General features: G+C 40.2%; 1 protein-coding gene and 1 long non-coding RNA gene across 3 annotated transcripts in view; one reads left to right on the forward strand and one right to left on the reverse strand.

Annotated features, from left to right (window-relative positions):
• SEMA5A (semaphorin 5A) overlaps window positions 1-19,039 on the reverse strand; it is a gene marked incomplete at its 3' end in the record, with an annotated part of 517,268 nt that overhangs the window by 307,621 nt on the left and 190,608 nt on the right. The window lies entirely within an intron of this gene.
• LOC108522942 (uncharacterized) lies at window positions 2,299-18,143 on the forward strand. Of its 2 annotated transcripts, none has more exons than XR_001883648.1 (3): window positions 2,299-2,449; window positions 7,765-7,873; window positions 18,062-18,143. It is a non-coding gene; the product is annotated as an uncharacterized LOC108522942 (long non-coding RNA). The 2 variants fall into 2 exon arrangements; XR_001883647.1 differs by lacking the exon at window positions 18,062-18,143 and adding an exon at window positions 8,592-8,800.

Here is a 19,039-nt window from a genome sequence, read left to right on the forward strand (position 1 = left end):
TGCTATGAAGTTGGTACCCAGCCTGCCACTCCTTTAAACTTTACGTGGCTTCAAAGTACTTCGAGTCACCCATAGCAAACTTTACCCACTGTGGAAGGGTTTTAATTTTGACTCCTGACCTGCAGCATATTTAGGCTATAAAATCTAATTGCAAAATCTCCATGTTGTGACAAAGAACAACAAAAAGTAATTTCCTTTAGATTTATAACTTTAGAATTACAAATGATGTTAATATGACTAAAATTACAAAAATGAACAATTTTCATTCAATAGGCACTTAGATTATTCCAGAAGTGGCCAAAGTGCTGGCTGTGTAAACAGTGATAGCCAGAAGACTGACAGGTACAAAGAAAGCCATTCGCCACCAGATAACGACAGAGATTGCAGGAGAACATGTCAGAGATTTCTTAGAGCTTCAGGGTGTGTGGTTTTAAAATATCCAGAATAGTTCTGCTACATATTCAGAATTTGCCAGACCTCAGCTTTAAGACAATAAATCATTTGCTTAAGGAAAATCTCTTTCTGTCACATCCTCACAATTCACGTATGTTTCCTGTCTGCCTCTTCACTATTGGAAAATCTTTATGTTCTAATCTAAGTCACTACTTCTGCAGACCTTAGGATCCAAGGGAAGAAGAAAGCTATGGGAACTCAGGAGACAAGACAGGGTTGTGCAAGGAAGTCTTCTTGCTTGAAGAGAGGTCTAATGAGTCCCAAGGTGGCCTCTTCGCTGAAGTACAGATTCTATCTACACATCAGAACTAGAATATGTTTTCCAAGTCAGACCAAGGTTTTTCCAGGAACTTTAGGGTTAAGCATTAGGTGGATGTGCACCAAAAATACTGCAGCAGCACAGTAATTCATTGATGTAGTCAAGTAATACTTATTTATGGAGTACCTGTTACATGGAACAGTAGGTACTGCCTGGAATACAAAGTTATACAAGACAGACCTCTGCCTTCAAGGCATTTATAATTTAGCTAAGATGAGATGCACACAAAAGAGAGTTAAACTGAAGAAGATAAATACTATCTGATCCCAGGGAAAAGCATAAAGATGATAAATGCTCTAAGGCAGCACCATCCAATGAAAATATAATGTAAGTTACATATGTAATTTTGTATGTCCCAGTAGCTATGTTAAAAAGCTGTTAAAAAGGTTTGGGTGCAGTGGCTCATGCCTGTAATCCCAGCATTTTGGGAGGTCAAGGCAAGCAGATCACTTGAGGTCAGGAGATTGAGACCATTCTGGCTAACACGGTAAATCCCTGTCCCCACTAAAAATACAAAAAATTAGTCAGGCATGGTGGCATACACCTGTAATCCCAGCTACTCGGGAAGCTGAGGCAGGAGAATCGCTTGAACCCAGGAGGCAGACGTTGCAGTGAGCTGAGATCGTGCCACTGCACTCCAGCCCCAAGCGACAGAGCAAGACTCTGTCTCAAAAAAAAAAAAAAAAAAAAAAAAAAAAAAAAAAAAAAAAAAAAAAAAAAAGCAAACCATGCTATCAAAATAAAATTCATTGAGATATTTTTGTGTGTATGTATTCTAAGTCTGAAATCCTTACACTTACTGCACATCTCAATTTGGACTGGCTACCTTTCAAGTACTTTGAAGACATACCTGGAGAGTGGCTACACGATTGGACAGCACATACCCGAGATATTAAGAACAGGCTCCCTTGGTAACATGGAGGCTTTGTTGAATGGAAAAACAAATTTACTTGTCTTCTCAGAACCAGCTGCCATGGAGGCTAGCACAACCTAATCAGGCACTGATTCCAACAAAACTGCCCTCCATTTACCAAATATACTGATGAAAGTAACACAGTCCTTGGAATTTGGTTGACTTGGGTTGGAATCTCACATGCAGAACTTTTTTCTGTGGAACCATATTCATCAAGTAGTTTAGTAATGGGTTGATTCAGCACGTCTGGAGTATTCAAGCCAAGCATGTTCCAAGATAATGTCTGGTCTTTGACTGCCTCCTGGGAAATAATATCTAAGCCCTTACAATATTCTGACTGACAGGAGTGTCTCTCTCTCTCGACCTGAGATCTTTGAGCCATGCCAGATAGTTTACACTGACAATGCAGTTTACGGTGGGGACCTGTGGCCAGGCTGTATCTGGTTGACTTCAGGAAGAGCTGGAGTCTGAGTAACTAAGGTCGGCCATGCAAGTATTCCATGCCTTTGTGATCAACCCTCAATATCCCTGGAAACCAAGGCTACATTGCGTTCCTTTGGTTGGCAATATTCCATTCATTTTGTCAAATGTCATTTCTGGGAGAACACAGTGCTGTCCTTATGACTCCACTGGGAGAGAACAGTCTTTCCCGAGTTTTCCTGAGCTCAGGATTTATACAGTCTTTCCCGAGCTTTGCCCCACATGCCTTTTATGGGTGCTAACTTTAATCTGCATCTATCCCATCACTGTAATCAACCCTAACTGTAAGTATAAATGCTTTTCTGAGTTCTGTGAGTCCTTCTAGAGAATCATTGAACCTGATAGTGGTATTGGACACCACCAACTCAAAGCTTCTCCCTCTTGTGATGATAATCCCAGTAAACACAATGACAAAACCTATATAAATATCCCTGGACACAGATGTGTTAGTTTGGAAGAGTCAGAAATACATAGAAATCACTCTCTCACTTTATCAGGGCATTATGGTAATCTAGGAATTATCTAGGAAGACATCCAGTTCTCTCCAATAGCATCAGAATCTCTTAGGCAGCCAGTCTGTAGCTTTTCCAAAGGGTAAATTCCTTCCTAGGATCAAGCTTGCAACTTCTTTACATGAGCTGTAATAGGCATGCGGCTATAAACCAGACAAACGCCACTCATGATCCAGTTCCCTCCAATAGCATCAGAATCTCTTAGGCAGCCAGTCTGTAGCTTTTCCAAAGGGTAAATTCCTTCCTAGGATCAAGCTTTATTTGAGTTGTAATAGGCATGTGGCTAGAAACTAGACAAACGCCACTCATGATATGATTAGTGCGTTTCATTGTTATCTTTCTTCACATATTTTACAGCCCCTGCCCTGTTTTTTTCAAAATTAACGTAAGAAGTTTCTTGCCTTATGTATTCTTACTCTCTCACAGAAACCAGTACATTACCAACAAATTAAGAAAAAATAATAGACATTCCATTCCATTTTCCATTATTCTATTGAGCAGTTAACAATGATATTCAATGAAGAAAGCCAAAATGCATTCTGCTTTGGATAAATATTTCAACAGAGTGGGATAGAAGAAAAGTCAGATCCCACGTCATGAGAGTCCCCAGTTCATTGTGAAATACACCCACACAGGTGAAGACATATTCTTAGTCTGTGGTGTCCCCATGGACTTCCAGACATATGGACTAGCTAAAAACTTTTGGAAGCCAATCAAATCCCAAGTCTCAAAGCTGTACTCTACTTGCATTGGCTTTCTCTGTCTGCGAGGGTCTACAGACCAATGCACTCTACTTTTGGCCTTCACTCTTTCTCAAACTCCCCTGCTTTTCACTTCTTTCTCATCATTCATTCAAGGAGACCCCCTTAGCCTTGTCATAACACTGATTCTCATTTCTCCATGTTGATATCAGGACTCCATCCTGTCTGAATTATCTTCCTATGTACTCCCTGTTTTTTCAAATTCTAATGAATATAACAGGTCGGGGGGTACTTAAGAGTAGGGTATAAGTTTACTAATATCTGTCTTCTCATATCTAGTGAAATAGTCTTCAATGCATGTGTTAAATGGAACACGGGTCATATCAAAGCAGCATGCAGTCCTATATATCATCTGTATTCTTCCTTAATAACCTCCCTAACCTCCGTCCTTTCCAGGCCACCAGACACTGCCAATCTGATACATCTTTTTTTTTTTTTTTTTTTTAATTTGTATCTATGTATCTATCTATCTCTCTATCTATCATCTATCTATCTGGAGACCAGTTTATGGCACTGGCAAATTTTTGTATTTTTGGTAAAAACAGGGTTTCGCCATGTTGCCCAGGCTGGTCTCAAATTCCCAGGCCCAAGAGATCCACTGGCCTCTGCTTCCCAAAGTGCTGGGATTACAGGCGTGAGCCACCATACCTGGTCCAATTTTATATATCTTGACTAGCAATTGTGTTAAAGAAGCACTTATAAACTATATTCTATCATTCTTCTGATCGTTTTACATGGGATTGTTTATATCTAAATAATATTGTGAATTTAGTGAAAGGTCATTTTTAACATTTACAAAATATAAGTATTAGTCTCTAGGCTCTAAAAGAGGGATTGGCAAACTATGACCTATGGGCTCAATCTATCCCATCACCTGTTTTTGTTAATAAAGTTTTATCGGAACACAGCCATGCCCATTGTTTATATATGTTCTATGGCTGGATTTGTGCTACACTGGCAGAGTTGAGTTCAGACTATTTGACCTGCAAGGGCCAAAATATTTACTATCTTACCTTTTCTAGAATAAAAGTATGCCAACCCCTGCTCTAGAAAATCATAGAGTAAAAGACTCAACAAGTATGTATTACAGATAATTAAACATGCTAAGCATAGTGTTTTAGAAATGAAAGAAAGAAGAAAGAAAGAGAGAGAGAGAAAGAAAGAGAGAGAGAGAGAGAGAGAAAGAAAGAAAGAAAGAAAGAAAGAAAGAAAGAAAGAAAGAAAGAAAGGAAAGAAAGAAAGAAGGAAGGAAGGAAGGAAGGAAGGAAGGAAGGAAGGAAGGAAGGAAGGAAGGAAGGAAGGAAGGAAAAGAAAGAGGGAGGGAGGGAAGGAAGGAGGGAAAGAGAGAGAGAGAGAGAGAGAAAGAGAGAAAGAGAGACACAATTTTAAAGTAAGAAGGAACCACCTCTGGGCACATCTACTCAAACCTCTTCCCTAAGACTCCAGAAGAGTAGAGGGTCTTGCTGAAATTCACCCAGCTCAATATCAATGTGGATTAGCTTAGAAAGAGCCCCTAATCGTTCACTCCAAACAATTTATCATATATCACATGGCATCAGTAAGGAGGAGCACTTCTACAATATTGCATCCCATAGTTTTATATGGCCTTTAATATCTTCCAGTGAAAATGATAAGGACATGCAGGAAATCATTACCATCTACATAAGTTGAGTATTTTCTACACTTTCACACAAAACCATTTTGAAACTCCAGCTAATTACTATACTTCCATTTCCTCTGAGGGAAAAATAAGAAAAAAACAAACCTTCTCAAATTCCTAGCACAGCCCATTGGTTAATGTTATCTACAGTCCCATCAAAGCCACTGGCCTCACTCCCAGGCTTGCTTTGGTACCAGCAGCCCCAAGTCAAACACCCAAGATGTTAAACTTTAAAAAAAGAAAAAGCACGTGTTAAAAAAAAAAAGAAACAAAGGCTGACATTTATGGTTTCAGGGTTTTTATTTCCAAGAGAGGTGGATTTCTGCCATGGCCCAGCATCCCCCAGAGAGCTCAGCATGCCACACCTCCAAATCACCAGGCTCTGCAAAGACAGGTTCGCAAGGCAATGAGGAAAATAAATATCCTTCCTTGGCTTTGCCCTTTTTGGTTTATTTTGGCGAATCTCTTCACAGTTTCATTTCAAGGTACTAACCTGCCAAGACCCATATGCCAGGGGGTATAATAATCACTCTTGTTTCCCAGCGAGGGACGAAGCCATCACATGGACAAACTAGAAGCTGTATTTACCGCCCCACTGACTTCCTGGGAGAGGGTTGTGAATTCAACGTGACAGTCGCATTTCTAATCTTGTTTTCAATTTTTCTTGACATGTTTATATTCTCATTTCCTGACGTGTGCCAAACAGCTTCAGAGACCCTTTTCGTTCTGGGCCCAGTTTTCAGTGTTTGTCATGGTGAACTTTAATTATTTGCTTGACCCCATTAATGTTTCTTCACTAGACCGTCTGCTCCCAGGCACGTGACAGCTGTTTGTTCATTCAGGCCTTCGTGCGGCACATGCGTACCTACTCCGTGCGGCACATGCGTACCTACTCCGTGCCTGGTCCTGCTGTAGACACTACAGACACTGCAGGAAAACAAGCAGAGAAGGCTGTTCCTCTCATTAACTGCTTATCCTAATGAGAGAGGCAGAATCAATGAAATAAGCAATCACTGCCATGATGTAAATAAAACAGAGTGACTTTGTAGAGTGTGACTTAGAGCAACATGGTAGAGTCTGTGAGGAAGGCCACTCTGTGCAGGTAACATTTAAGCTGAGACTGGAATGACAAGAAAAAGCCACATGAGGTCTTGGCAAAGGGCATTCCAGGAGAGGGAGTTGTCTGGGGAAAGGCCCCAAGGTGATGATGATCCAGGGAAAAACTGAGCAAGAGAAGCAGGACAGGAGTGTAACAAGAGACAGGAGAGGAGAGGTGTGAGGGAGGTAGGGCCAGTGCATGCATTATCTTGCAAATAGAGGTAAAAAGCTTTGGATTTTATTCTACAGGAGAGGTTGGCAAACTTGCTGCAAAGGTCTCATAGTATTTTAGGCTTTGTGGGAATATAGTCTCTGTTATAACTCCTCATCTCTGCCGTTGTCACCACAGACAAGAGTGGGCATGGTTGGGTTCCACTAAGACAATATTCACAATGACAAGTGGGAGGCTGACTCAGCCTGTGGCTATAGTTTTTGCCAACCCTCGTCTATGGCACTAGGAAGCCAAGGTATATGTAAGGAATAGTTGAGGAAGAGGCATGAGCTGCGGGGCAATTTTTAAAAAAATCCTAGGACTGTAGTGTGGGGAATGGTCTGCAGAGGATGGAGAATGCAGGAAGTGGGATAGACCACAGCGGTCTAGAGGAGGTGGAGGAGGGGGGGCAGATGTAGGAAGCGTTTTGAACTAACTGATTAGGAAAATAAGAAAACATGAGAAACTGAGAATAACACCCAAGATTTTCACTAGAACAACTCAGTCTATGGGGTGATTTCTGAGACAGGAGAGATGGAGAAAAAACAAATTTGGGAAACAATCCAATAGTTCTTTCCTGGATGTCTACGCGGAAGTCTTCACTAGAAATTGCAATGGAGATGTGAGTAAGGTGGGAACAGGGAAGTTCTGGAGCTCAGAAGGGGCTGGGCAGAAGATAAAGGTTTGGCAGCCCTCAACATACAGATATCATTTATTTATTTATTTTAATTTTATTTTATTTTTTTTTATTTTATTTTTATTTTTTGAGACGGAGTCTGGCTCTGTCGGCCCAGGCTGGAAGTGGCCGGTGGCCGGATCTCAGCTCACTGCAAGCTCCGCCTCCCAGGTTCAGGCCATTCTCCTGCCTCCCAAGTAGCTGGGACTACAGGCGCCCGCCTCGTCGCCCGGCTAGTTTTTTGTATTTTTTAGTAGAGACGGGGTTTCACCGTGTTAGCCAGGATGGTCTCGATCTCCTGACCTTGTGATCCACCCGTCTCGGCCTCCCAAAGTGCTGGGATTACAGGCTTGAGCCACCGCGCCCGGCCCGGATATCATTTAATAAGGTGCTAGAGGGGACATCAAGGCGAAGCATGACAGAAAGAGAAGAAAATGGCCACTCATACTGAGAGTTGGAAGAAAGATGTGTGGAGTGTTCAGCATTAGAACAAATGAATGCATGCAGAAATGAATGAATAAAGCCCACATCCCTGTGTTACGAGGGTCATCTTATTCCTCTCTATCTACAACCTCTATAGTTCACTGGAGAATTTCAGAGCGAATAGCTATGACGAGTTTGATCTTAGAATCAATTTGATTATTTAATGCCATCCCTGATACATCCCTTATCTTCATACAGGCTTTTAAGGACTTCCCAATAGGATTCTGTTTCTACTGACATCAATATAAATTGGAACCTGCTCCTTCACTTCAATTCTCTCCCCAGAAGTGAGAGCTGATAGCCCCAGGTAAGTCCCCAGCCACCACTGTAGATGCATTTCTTCTCTGGGGGTTACCTTGAGAGATTGAGGTTCTGTTGGTTATGATTAGATGGTTTGCTAACATAATTGTGAACATAATTTGTTCTGATCTGCTTCTGCCTTCCAGTCAACCCATGTTCTGTGTATTAGAAGAAAGGGTTGGTGTGTGCATGTGCGTGCACACACGTAAGTGAAGAGCGTTTAGTTCTGCCTGTCTGTGCCTCAGGATATGGAATGTAACAGATGTTACAATAACACACATTTCTGGCTTTAAGAAAAGGATGAAGGAGGTAGAGTGGGCCAACTTGTAGACACTTTGGATTCCAAATCAAACCAGAAAAAAAAAAAGGAAAGGCTGCACACAGTTACAAGAAAGTGCAAGCGGAAAAGAACCCCCACCAAGTTCAAAGGGACTTGTGTTTAATCAGACAAAAACAATTTTTATAGCCTCGGGAGCCCATGTGGTGTGTGAGGAAGTTGTGCAGCAGGATGGCATTAGGCATTTAAGCCAGCATGCTTTTGTGTTATTTTCTTCTTTGTTTGCAACCAGGGTTCAAAGAAATTCACTGTGCAAAACAGACACTGAAGTAGATCATACCCACGAATTAACATTGTCATGACAAGCAGCTCTGTGTTATGAGCAAAATTACAAGTGATCCATCAAATAAAGCAGTTTATTGTCTAAGTAAGAGCTCCTTTCTTCCAGGATTCCACCGTGTTGCTAGCTGTGTCTCTTCCAACGAAACTCTCATGCACCTAATATGAACACCAAGCAGCCTCCTGAACATATTCAGTGAGCCCGACTTCAAGAGAAAGCCCTGAAAGATGAGGATGTAGCAGCTGGCAAGACATAGAGAATCCTTTCCTTCTGAAAAAAATCATTCTCCTTCCTGAGCCCATTCACACAGGGCTTTGACTGTTTCCTACCTGAAGGTCACATGCATGGCCAAATCTCCTTCTCATTAATTATAACTCTTGGCAAGCCATTAAAAATCTCATTTCATTTTACCATCCACCCTCCTTTTAACTGACTTTTCATAATTATAATTCTATTTTTGATATACTGGACCTATTAAATTTAATGCCATACAGAGATTTTAGAACTCCTTAAAAAATGACTCAAGCTGGACTGTGTCCACCGAAGGATGTGTAGTCCTTGCTTAGGAATATGAGAGGGGAAAACTGCAGTGCATTCTATTTTCATACACAGAGGAAGAAAAGTCAAGTTAATTGCATATGGTCAGTATCATAACGCTGTCATTCTAGAAGGGCTATAATTAGCAAGAATTGTTTTCACAAACAGAACCAACCAAGCCCATGACTCCAACTTGCATTAGTTCTTTTCTTTCCCCCACCAGTTATAAACATTTCTCTTTTTGTTCCCCCCAAACATAAACATTACTCCATTAAAAATACCCAGGAAGAGGAGATCCTGACAGTATCACTGCAAACTCTGGGAATACAGATAAGCCTCTTTGCAAATGTTGAGTCTATTAAAGGGATTAGAGTGCCAAGACAGGGTTGGAGGAACTGTTATCCAACAAGCTAACCTTTACCTGGTAACTTCAAGACGGGAAGCCCCAGGCGAGGCACCTCTCCGGGACACAGAGGAGTGCTCCAAAGCCCCATGTGAAGATGAGGGGCCGTTGGTATCTTTCATGTCTGAAGATACATAAGGCAAAACTTACTTAGCTCCATGTCATGTCGTATAGTATGGATGAAGAACTATGGGACAAAATTCTCTCTCACTTTAAACTACAGCTATTTAACAAACATTATTTGGACAGGAATTCTGAGCAGTGCATTTTCCAGTGCTGAAATTCAGTTAAGAAAGAGGGATTGTTAAATTTTGTCACACTAGACTGAGACAGTGGATCATCTGGAGTATCTAACAGTGATTATTTCCCCAACATGTGTTCAGAGTCCTGTTGCTCCAGCTTCTAGAACACACTTTCCTCTGTCCCTACTGCTTTTGGCTTGTACTCTCCATACTTCTCATTCCATCACTACTTGTCTGCCTATGCCAAGTCTGTTCCTTGGTGCCTGAGTGCTCCAGGCAGCATCTCTAACATGCAACCTCAATAAGACCAAAGCCACTAAGAACCCCACTGGCTCCGTTTTACCTTCAACCCCATTTTCAGTGCTGTCCCATGTGCTTTTGGTCCAGGGACCACCCAGAGCTCCTTTGGCTTCCCTTCCCTTACCTGGTGTTCTGACACCTGTCATTCTGACTCCAGCTGGGATGACAGCTGCCACAGAACCTCTCTATACATCTCCTTCAACAAGAGGAGGGTCCTCCCTGTGCACACAGTGCCCAGACCTTGCCTCTCAGGCCCTATGCTGCAGTGTTCAATTTGTCGGTTGACACATCCATCTTTCCACTAAATGGCAGGTGCGCTGCTGTGTCCTACACTCCCAGTGCCTAACGCAAAGGCTGCCCTGATGCGGGCACTTGATAAAGATGTGATTTAGTGAATGAATGGATGTAGGTTCAAAAAGTGACTGAATGAATAAATGTCAAACACATTGATGAATGAATGAACATGAGTCATTCAGTGCACCCTCTATGTTGAAAGAAATGAAGCTGGAACATAAGACAAAGCTTGGGATGCTAGGAGAGAGTTCTTTGAACTACATTTGAAGTATGCCTGTCCTCTATGCTATGATAAATATGCCTGGAATCCAGAAAAGGAGGCTCTAGATTGAGGCACTGAGGTACATGATGAGATAATTTTCCCTCAAAACTTTTTGATTCAAGGAGCAAAGCACTGGTTCAGAGGCCTCTTGTAAAGATAGTAGGATGTGGGGCTATGGAAAATTCAAAGTGAAAAGGTGAGCACATACCTGTTAATGAGGGCTCAACCCATTTCCGCTCCCAGGCAGGCCCCCGATCCTCAGCACCAGCAATCAAACCAGACACACACACACTCATAGACACGCACACAAGGCAGGAACACCACAGTAGCAGCTCCTCCCCCGACCAGCTAGAGGCTGCAGAATATGAGAACCTGGCCTTTGCAGTGTGACAGGCCAGGAATCTAGCCTCTGCTCTGTTCCAGAAGCATCATGGGTTCGTGGACAAGTTAATTAAATTCCTTAGTTTTTTTTTTTTTTTTTTCCTCAGCTATATAAAAGGGGAAAAATGGTCACTTTATACAACTTTTATGAAGACTAAATGGTATACTGTATGTAAGGCACTCAGTAAGCATTTGTTGTTGGATTGCTATTGTGAGGCACTGTTGGAACTTGACATTGCTATGCTTAGCTTGGCTTGGTCTTTATCCAATAGATTCCCTTTATAACATAGTAGCCAGAGTAAAGGAATGGCCAGAGAAGGAATTTCCTTGCATAACCAAACTGAAGCTGAGTTGATGATAGGTTAGACATCTATGGAATCTGAAATGAGTCAGTCCTTCCTTTCCTGAAGGTCATGATGTAACTTTCGTACCTATAATAACTATTCCTCTACAGCTGATTTTGCCGTATTTTTTTTTTAAGCCAAAATTTAACCAATTCCAATCAATTCCGTCTTTATATTTGCCACCACTCCATGCTGACTTGTTAGGCAATTAAGTATTCAGGTTAGTATAACTCTCAAATAAGTATTTCCTTGCAGAGGAAAAACAAAGAAACAAAAAACTATGAAAAAATATTACCCTTTAAAGGCAAAATGTCCATCCAGTTTTGAAGATTAAGAACCACTGGGGCAGAAGAGGTAGAATGATCTAGAATTCAGAACTGCGCTGATAAAATCATTCCTTTGACAACACTAGGAGGTTGATTCTCCTAAGGTTGTCTAATAGATTTTAAAATTTTTGTTATCCTTGTTTTATAGAAATACAACGAGAAATATAGACATGGTTTTGTTTAGTTTTTAACTTCCAGATAAACAAGAATTTCAACTGTGACATTATCTCTCAGCAACAGCCTTTGAATCTCTTGTGTAGTTCAATGAACTATTCACTAGATGAACCACTATTAACCTCTGCAGTGGGTCATCCTACTTCACCTGTACTGTTAGTACATTCATCAGAAGTTAGCATCAGGTAGGCACACACCTGTGGAGATAATGTATACCGTGTTCTCCAGACGGATGGGATTTGATTCTGTAGGGGACACTGATGGAATACAGCAGTGAGAGTCTTAAGAAATTTGATAGATATCACAAAAGAGACATTTTTAATAGTGTAAAAATCAGTAAAGGTGTTTTTCAAAATACATATAATTGAGAAAATATACACTACTCTACAGAGAGAGTAGATTATGAGATAGAGACGCAGGAAAGAACTATCTCAATTGTGTCCCCAAAGCAAATAAATTTTATTAAGTCCAGTGCCTTGCTTTTTATAACAATACAATAGCTTACAAAAGAAACGAAGCTTTAGTACACACTCTTGGAAATACCTTTTCAGATGATGGTGAAAATAATAAAACAGCAATGAAAATAATGACACCCATAATAGTACACACTGGGTGCATACAATATTCTCAGCACTAGGCTGAGCAACACAGTGGGTATTTTACGTACACATTCCTGAATCCTTGAAAAATCCCTGAAGCCATATATTACTACTTACATTATTCAAGCAAGAAAACTAGAGCTCTAAGATAGGAAAAGCAAGAAACACAAATGATTCTTTTCATTTTATAATTTTCTTTATCAATCCATGATTTATCTTTTGAATGCCCAATTTTCTATCTTCTTCATCCTAGGGGAGAGAGTATTAAGTTCTTTAACAGCAAAGGATTAAATATATAGTCATTCTCTCCACCAAGATCTATGAAGTATTTCTTTGGGGCACAAAAATAAATAAGACAGAAATCTTGCCCGTTAAAAACTCAAGTCTGGCCAGCTGCAGTGGCACATGCCTGATATCCCAGCACTTTGGGAGGCCGAGGCAGGTAGATCACCTGAGGTCAAGAGTTCGGGACCAGCCTGGCCAACATGGCGAAACCCTGTCTCTACTAAAAATATGAAAACTAGCTGGGCAAGGTGGCGGGCGCCTGTAATCCCAGCTACTCGGAAGGCTGAGGCACAAGAATCACTTGAACCCAGGAGGCAGAGGTTGCAGTGAGGCAAGATCATGCCACTGCACTCCAGCCTGGGCAACAGAGCAAGATTCTGTCTCAAAAAAAAAAAAAAAAAAAACCCACAACCACCACCACAAAAACTCAAGTCTATGCAGCATCACCTACTTTCTTCCTTAAAAATAAGACGAATACATGGTTCTGTTATACAGAAAGGAGGGAAAGTGATGAAAATTATACCAGCATCACCTCCATTTTTCCTGTGAGGTAGGACTGAGTCACATATATGTTTATATGTTGTGAGTTCTAGATAAATAATAAATGTCTTACTCTGGGTTTAAATGTGAGTTAATCTGTTCCTCTCCATGCATCACCTTCTAAGAGATTTCCTCAGCATTTTCTTCCACCTCATAATGCTCTTTCTCACTACATCTATACTCTCTCTCACCCACATCATGATTTCTTGCTCTGACCTTATTGATGCTACTAGGTTGGTGCAAAAGTAATTGCTCTTTACATATGTATCTCTTTAAACACCTTCAAGTCTGTTGGGAGTTGGTCTATTTCGCAGATCTAGGGTCCAAATTCTGTCACCGATTGCTCTGCTGACGCGCTTAGTCCCATTCATTGTTTCATTAGTGGGCACCCTTTGACTTGAGTTCACCATCACCAAAAAGCTGTGTTTACGAGAGCCCCAAATCCAGGAACGGAGAACACTGCCATGGGCATGAACACTAGAGGGCGCACTCAAACGCGAAGATTTGGTGTTCAGGACTCTGCTGGCAAGGAAGGATCTTATTTGAGCACCTCGTGGGAACCTAGAGGCCGCACCTTCTTCATGAGACAATGTCTACCCACAGCCATCTTCCTCTTCTCGTCGTGGGGGGCGAATCTGCAGTCTTTTTGTGTTTTCGTTTTGCAGGTAGAACAGCTCACTGTGGCTTCTGGATTCAGTTTCTGGCCTCCCTGCTCATCAGACTCAAGCCTCACCGGCTTCTCCCATCCCTGAGCATGTGAATAAGCCCCAGCCCCCAGAGACATTGCAACTTGGGTTCCTACTGAGGATTCCAGACTTGACCTCTCTTTTTTGTTTCTGTCCCCTGGAACTGTCTGTCCCTTTCTTGCTTTGGGGACGTTCTCTATTTTTTTAGTGCCACTATATGAGGGTAAGAGATTTATCCCATCAACTCAGCCTACTGTTCTGCTGGAAATCTTACCAAAGAACTATCTTCTTTATGTTTTCACCTCAATTCCAGAGTAACTAGAAATACTACCCTACGTAGTGTGTAAAGGGTACACACTAATGAAACAATGAATGGAACTAAGCGTGTCAACAGAACAATCAGTGACAGAATTTGGACCCTAGACCCGCAAAACAGACCAACTCCCAACAGACTCCCAACCCTACGTGGGCAGAGACACTTAGTTTGAATGCTATTCCAGTGTTTTCATGTTGAGAAATATGAACATTTTAAATCTTAAGGGAAGATAGGTAGTTTTAAGTCCGTCCTTTCAATTTTACGTCTGCATTTAAAAATATAATTTAAACTACTATTTAACCATTAATTATATCCCAAAAAAAGAGGATATAAAAACCCAAGTGAACACAAAGTTAACCTACTTGCCCATGGTTTTGAAACCCAGCCCACACACTTCCCAACCTCTGTAGTATGTTCCCTTGGCTAGATGAATATCAAATGTAAGATGATTTCTGTGGTTAGGAGCTGAGTTGAAAGCAGAAACTCTTTAGTCTTAAACTAGAAGTTTCATTTTTTTATGTGCAAAAGCATCTATCTGCAAATGCCCAACTGAGAAACAACAGACTGGCTGAAACTATTCAGCACCAGACCTGGCCCCGAGGGAGTCTACAGGATTTTTTAGGGACTGCCTCATCTCAGCATAATATTTATAATGCATCTTACTTTTACTTTTGAGTTTTATTTCTTTGAACAGGGTTAGGAAAATCCAGTAATTAAAGATTCTAGGACTCTAAAGTACATTTCAAAAAAGCAGAATTGTTCATGAGATCTTACAACCATGCTAGGTTCTTCGGACATAACTTTGTTTGGTTACGTGGCCAGAGGAGTTTGGTCTCAGGCTACAAAAGGCATAAGTCTTTCTAATCTGTGTATGAGCAAATATAGCACACAGGAAATCATTGCAAAGCGCTGATATAATCTTTTCTGTTTTACTCCATCTGAAGATGGCTCCTGTCTGAACCATGCACACTAATCATTTCATGTTCTACAGAAGAAAAAAACAAACAGAGCAGGGAGGCAAATGTGGTCATATACTGGATCGACACTTAAAACAGTGAATGGCTGCTACCCCCCACCTCCTGCAGTAGGAAAGGGAGGTCATAATTATATGGTGGGGCAGGAATGGGTCAAAAGCAAATTGCCTGAGTGAGAGAAGTTCTAGAAGGTCACATGGTAAAACTGGCTGAAAAGTACCTCCAGAACTAGCAAATGTTTTCACTTGGCTTGAAGTCACAGAAAGAGCATTGCAGCATAATAGAATTACACATCCTTTGGGAGATATCCTTCTCTCACTTGGAGTGTGAAATTCTTGGTGATATCAACCGAAGCTCCACATAGTTATGGAGGTAAAGGAAACTGGAGGCTTTGAGAATTACAAAATATACCACAGATGGAATATTATCCAACTATATTTCTTGCCTCCCCTAAACATCAGTTACATGGTTCTGTCAAGAGATTCAGAGCTGCCAAGGGTCAGTTGCTCAGTTGTAGCAAAAACTATTTTCAGTTCATGGAATGGCATGACTAAATCAAAGAAAAATAAAATAGAATAAAAAGGCATCTCAAGTGCCCAGAAAACATGGGGCATATGGAAGTAGGCAGGCGATGAGGCAGGATGCTCACAGGAGAAGCACAATATTTCATTAGCTCCTTTAAAAAAAAGTTGCTAAAGAAACCTGGAGTGCTCAAATTTGGCTCAGAAGGAAGGGGAAGTCTGAAATAAGTAAAGTAATGATAAACACATGCAAAGTTCACTATAATTTTCCCACCGTTTCTTTCCTTGCTAAGTTAATTTTTCTTATAGCAGGCATCTTCAACAACCAACTATGTAAATTTATTATTTCCATATGTTCTTTCTTTTCCCTAAATTCCAAAGACTGGTCATAATTATATGGTAGGCCAGGAATGGGTCAAAAGCAAATTGCCTGAGTGAGAGAAGTTCTAGAAGGTCACATGAGCTTTCAAAATCTGAATTAAATCAGAGAAGACATTGAACAATTTTGTGCAGACACCTGTGAGAGTGAAGAACTATATCTTATAAATGGTGTGAATAATGCACTTGGCCCTTAATACAAACTTATTTGATAGCCCTGAATGTAATTCCTACTACATATCTATATTAGTCAGGCTTCACAGGTCTAGATGAAATTCTTTTCATATAATATTTTCACTGAAGGAGCATAGCTAGTATTCACAAGGAACATCCTAATAGAATTTTAAAGCTTTTCCCAATGAGAGATGGCTTGCTTTTATCATGCTTCTTGAGGAGAAAAAAGCTTAAGAGGTTTCAAATAAACACCTTATCAATACAGAATATTATTTAATCAGACCAGAGACATAGTGAGATTAAAATTATAAGGACACATTATTGTGCACTAGCTTTCATAATTTTTAATTATAATTTCTACAATTTTATAACGTAAGTTATTTGAAAACATACTTAGCTATTCCTAAAGAGAGCAAATTCCCATTGCTCATCTCAAAAGGCATAAAAAGCACCAACACATCCTTCCATTCCTCCAAACCTGTTGTGAATCATATTTTGAATTTCAAGTCATTCAATAAAATGTTTTCTAAAATACAAAAAATATATAAAAATGAGGAATTATTTATTTTCTTCTTTGTATCTCAGATTTGATTGGGAATAATTCGCAAGGGTTTTCTGTTTCTTGTTAGAAGAGCTTCTGTTCAGTTATTCAAAAAAACATGTATTGAGTACTCATTGTTCAGAAAGAGCCCTATGGAAAGCAGAAGATGGAGTATACATTTATTCAGAGTTTTATCACAGGAGAGACAGACATATTCCATGACACATATATAAGGATACCCATTTCTGTGGGCAGATGCATTAGAAAAGATACAGAACTGACAACACCGCTGAGGAAACACGCTACACTATCCTAGTACAGACCTTCCTTGCTAACAGAACCTGATTTTGTTAAATAACCAGGGCTGGAGCAAGGGCAAGGCTAGTAAGTACTTTGTTTGGAGTGTAAAATTTCAGGGGATATGAAAAAATTCAGTAATCAAGATAAATAGTACTTTAATATAATTTTTAAAGGTCTAAATTAATGCAAAAATCCAGGATGAGCACACCATCAACATTTTGAATAAAGACCCTGGAGCCCCAATGGAGCTTGGCAAGAGACTGTCTTTATTTAAAATCTACAGTGTTGTTCATCATTGCTTGATTTTTTGCATTCATATACCTTTTTAAAATATTGAATTAGTATATTATTTCTCTTGATTACTGAGTGTTTCAGCACCATTTAAATAGTGTACCCAAGATGACTTCCTCACTCACCTAATCCTGGTCCCAGGCCTGCTGGACTCAGGAGTGAAATAGTGGTTTTTTCCATTCCCCCTTGGCAGACACTTCCTTTTCAATTACACCTAGAGGCAGCCACACAAATAGCTCTGGCCATTCATATCCAAACAATTCTGCACATGGCTTCCACGTAAGATTTGGCTTTTGTTGTTGATTTCTGATACTAAGCAGAGAGCAAAGAAGCCAGTTACCCCCACCCTCCCACTACTGCCTGTCTCTGAACACTGCCAGCAGCCATCCTAACATGAAATAAAAACCAAGGGCAAGAGCCAACCCCGTGAGGATGACTGAGCAAAACGACAGCACTTGGGTCCTTGCTGCCGCTGCTGAGCTCTGAACCAGCCCTGCACTGCTTACTCTTTGCATCTAGTTAGGAGACAATGAACATCCTTATGATATAAACCACTATTAGACTAACTATTACCTGAAGTCAAAATATTTCTAATGGATATTCTAGCTTAATAGCCAGTGAGCTTTTGGAGTAAGGGTTTTTAAACTTTACTGCATTGATGACTTAAAACATATATGTTAATATTTCATCTCTGAATCATTTGCTTCTAGGTAGTGAAGCAGTGCAAATTCTCAATGGAATTCTCAATTGGAACATGGCTGTAATCTCTTTATATGGTAATTAATTGTGGAAATGTATGCAAATTAGAGGTCAAACCATCCTTGAAATAAAATATATTGATTTTTTCCTACTAAATACTTGTGATAAAAATGTCAGTGTCAATAATGTCAACAGAAATCTCCATTTGTATTTTGCTCTTGCAATAAAGAATTCTATTATGTTGTCGTTTGAGGATGAAGGAGGGAATTTTCCTGAAGTGATAAAGAATGTCCCAAATGTCCCTTAAGTTCCGTTGTTTTCCTAGATTCAAGAGCAATAGAATCAATGTGGTAGGAACCTTAGATATAATAGCCCTATAGGCTCATTTTTCACTTGAAGAAATTGAGATCAAAATAGAAGACAATAGGAGATTCCCTATACATCAGAGAAGCAGTTAACAGCAGAGTCGCAACAATTGCACAGGTTTCCTTTCCCAGTCTAGTATTCTTTAAACATGAATCATGATGCTTTCCAAAATATTTGACTCAGAGAGGAGGCCAAGGCACATGAGTCTCTGAGTAGAACAGCCTACATCGATATTCATTAAGTAGTGCTGGAATGCAAAGGTCTATAATTGTGCTATCCAGTTTGGTAGACACTGGCAATAGATGACTACATTTAACCAATTAAAATTAAATGCAATTAAAATTTGTTACTTTAGAAGTAACATTTCAATCCTCAACAGCTATACATGGCTAATGGCTACCATATTTGTCAGTACAGAATATGAGCATTTCTATTATCATAGAAAGTTCTGTTGGCCAGCACTGCTTTATAGCCACGAGTTCGCTTATTGTTCTGTTTCTAATTATAGGAACAGGAAGAAGGGAAGGATCACCTATAGAAAATTCACCCTGAAAAAGCAAAAGAAGAATTGCATGCATTGCATAGCTACTCAGGCTAAATATGTATCTCTCTCATTTCCTCTG

This window comes from Rhinopithecus bieti, unplaced genomic scaffold (assembly GCF_001698545.2).
Source record: "Rhinopithecus bieti isolate Rb0 unplaced genomic scaffold, ASM169854v2 scaffold_70290, whole genome shotgun sequence".
Classification (NCBI taxonomy): Eukaryota; Metazoa; Chordata; class Mammalia; order Primates; family Cercopithecidae; genus Rhinopithecus; species Rhinopithecus bieti.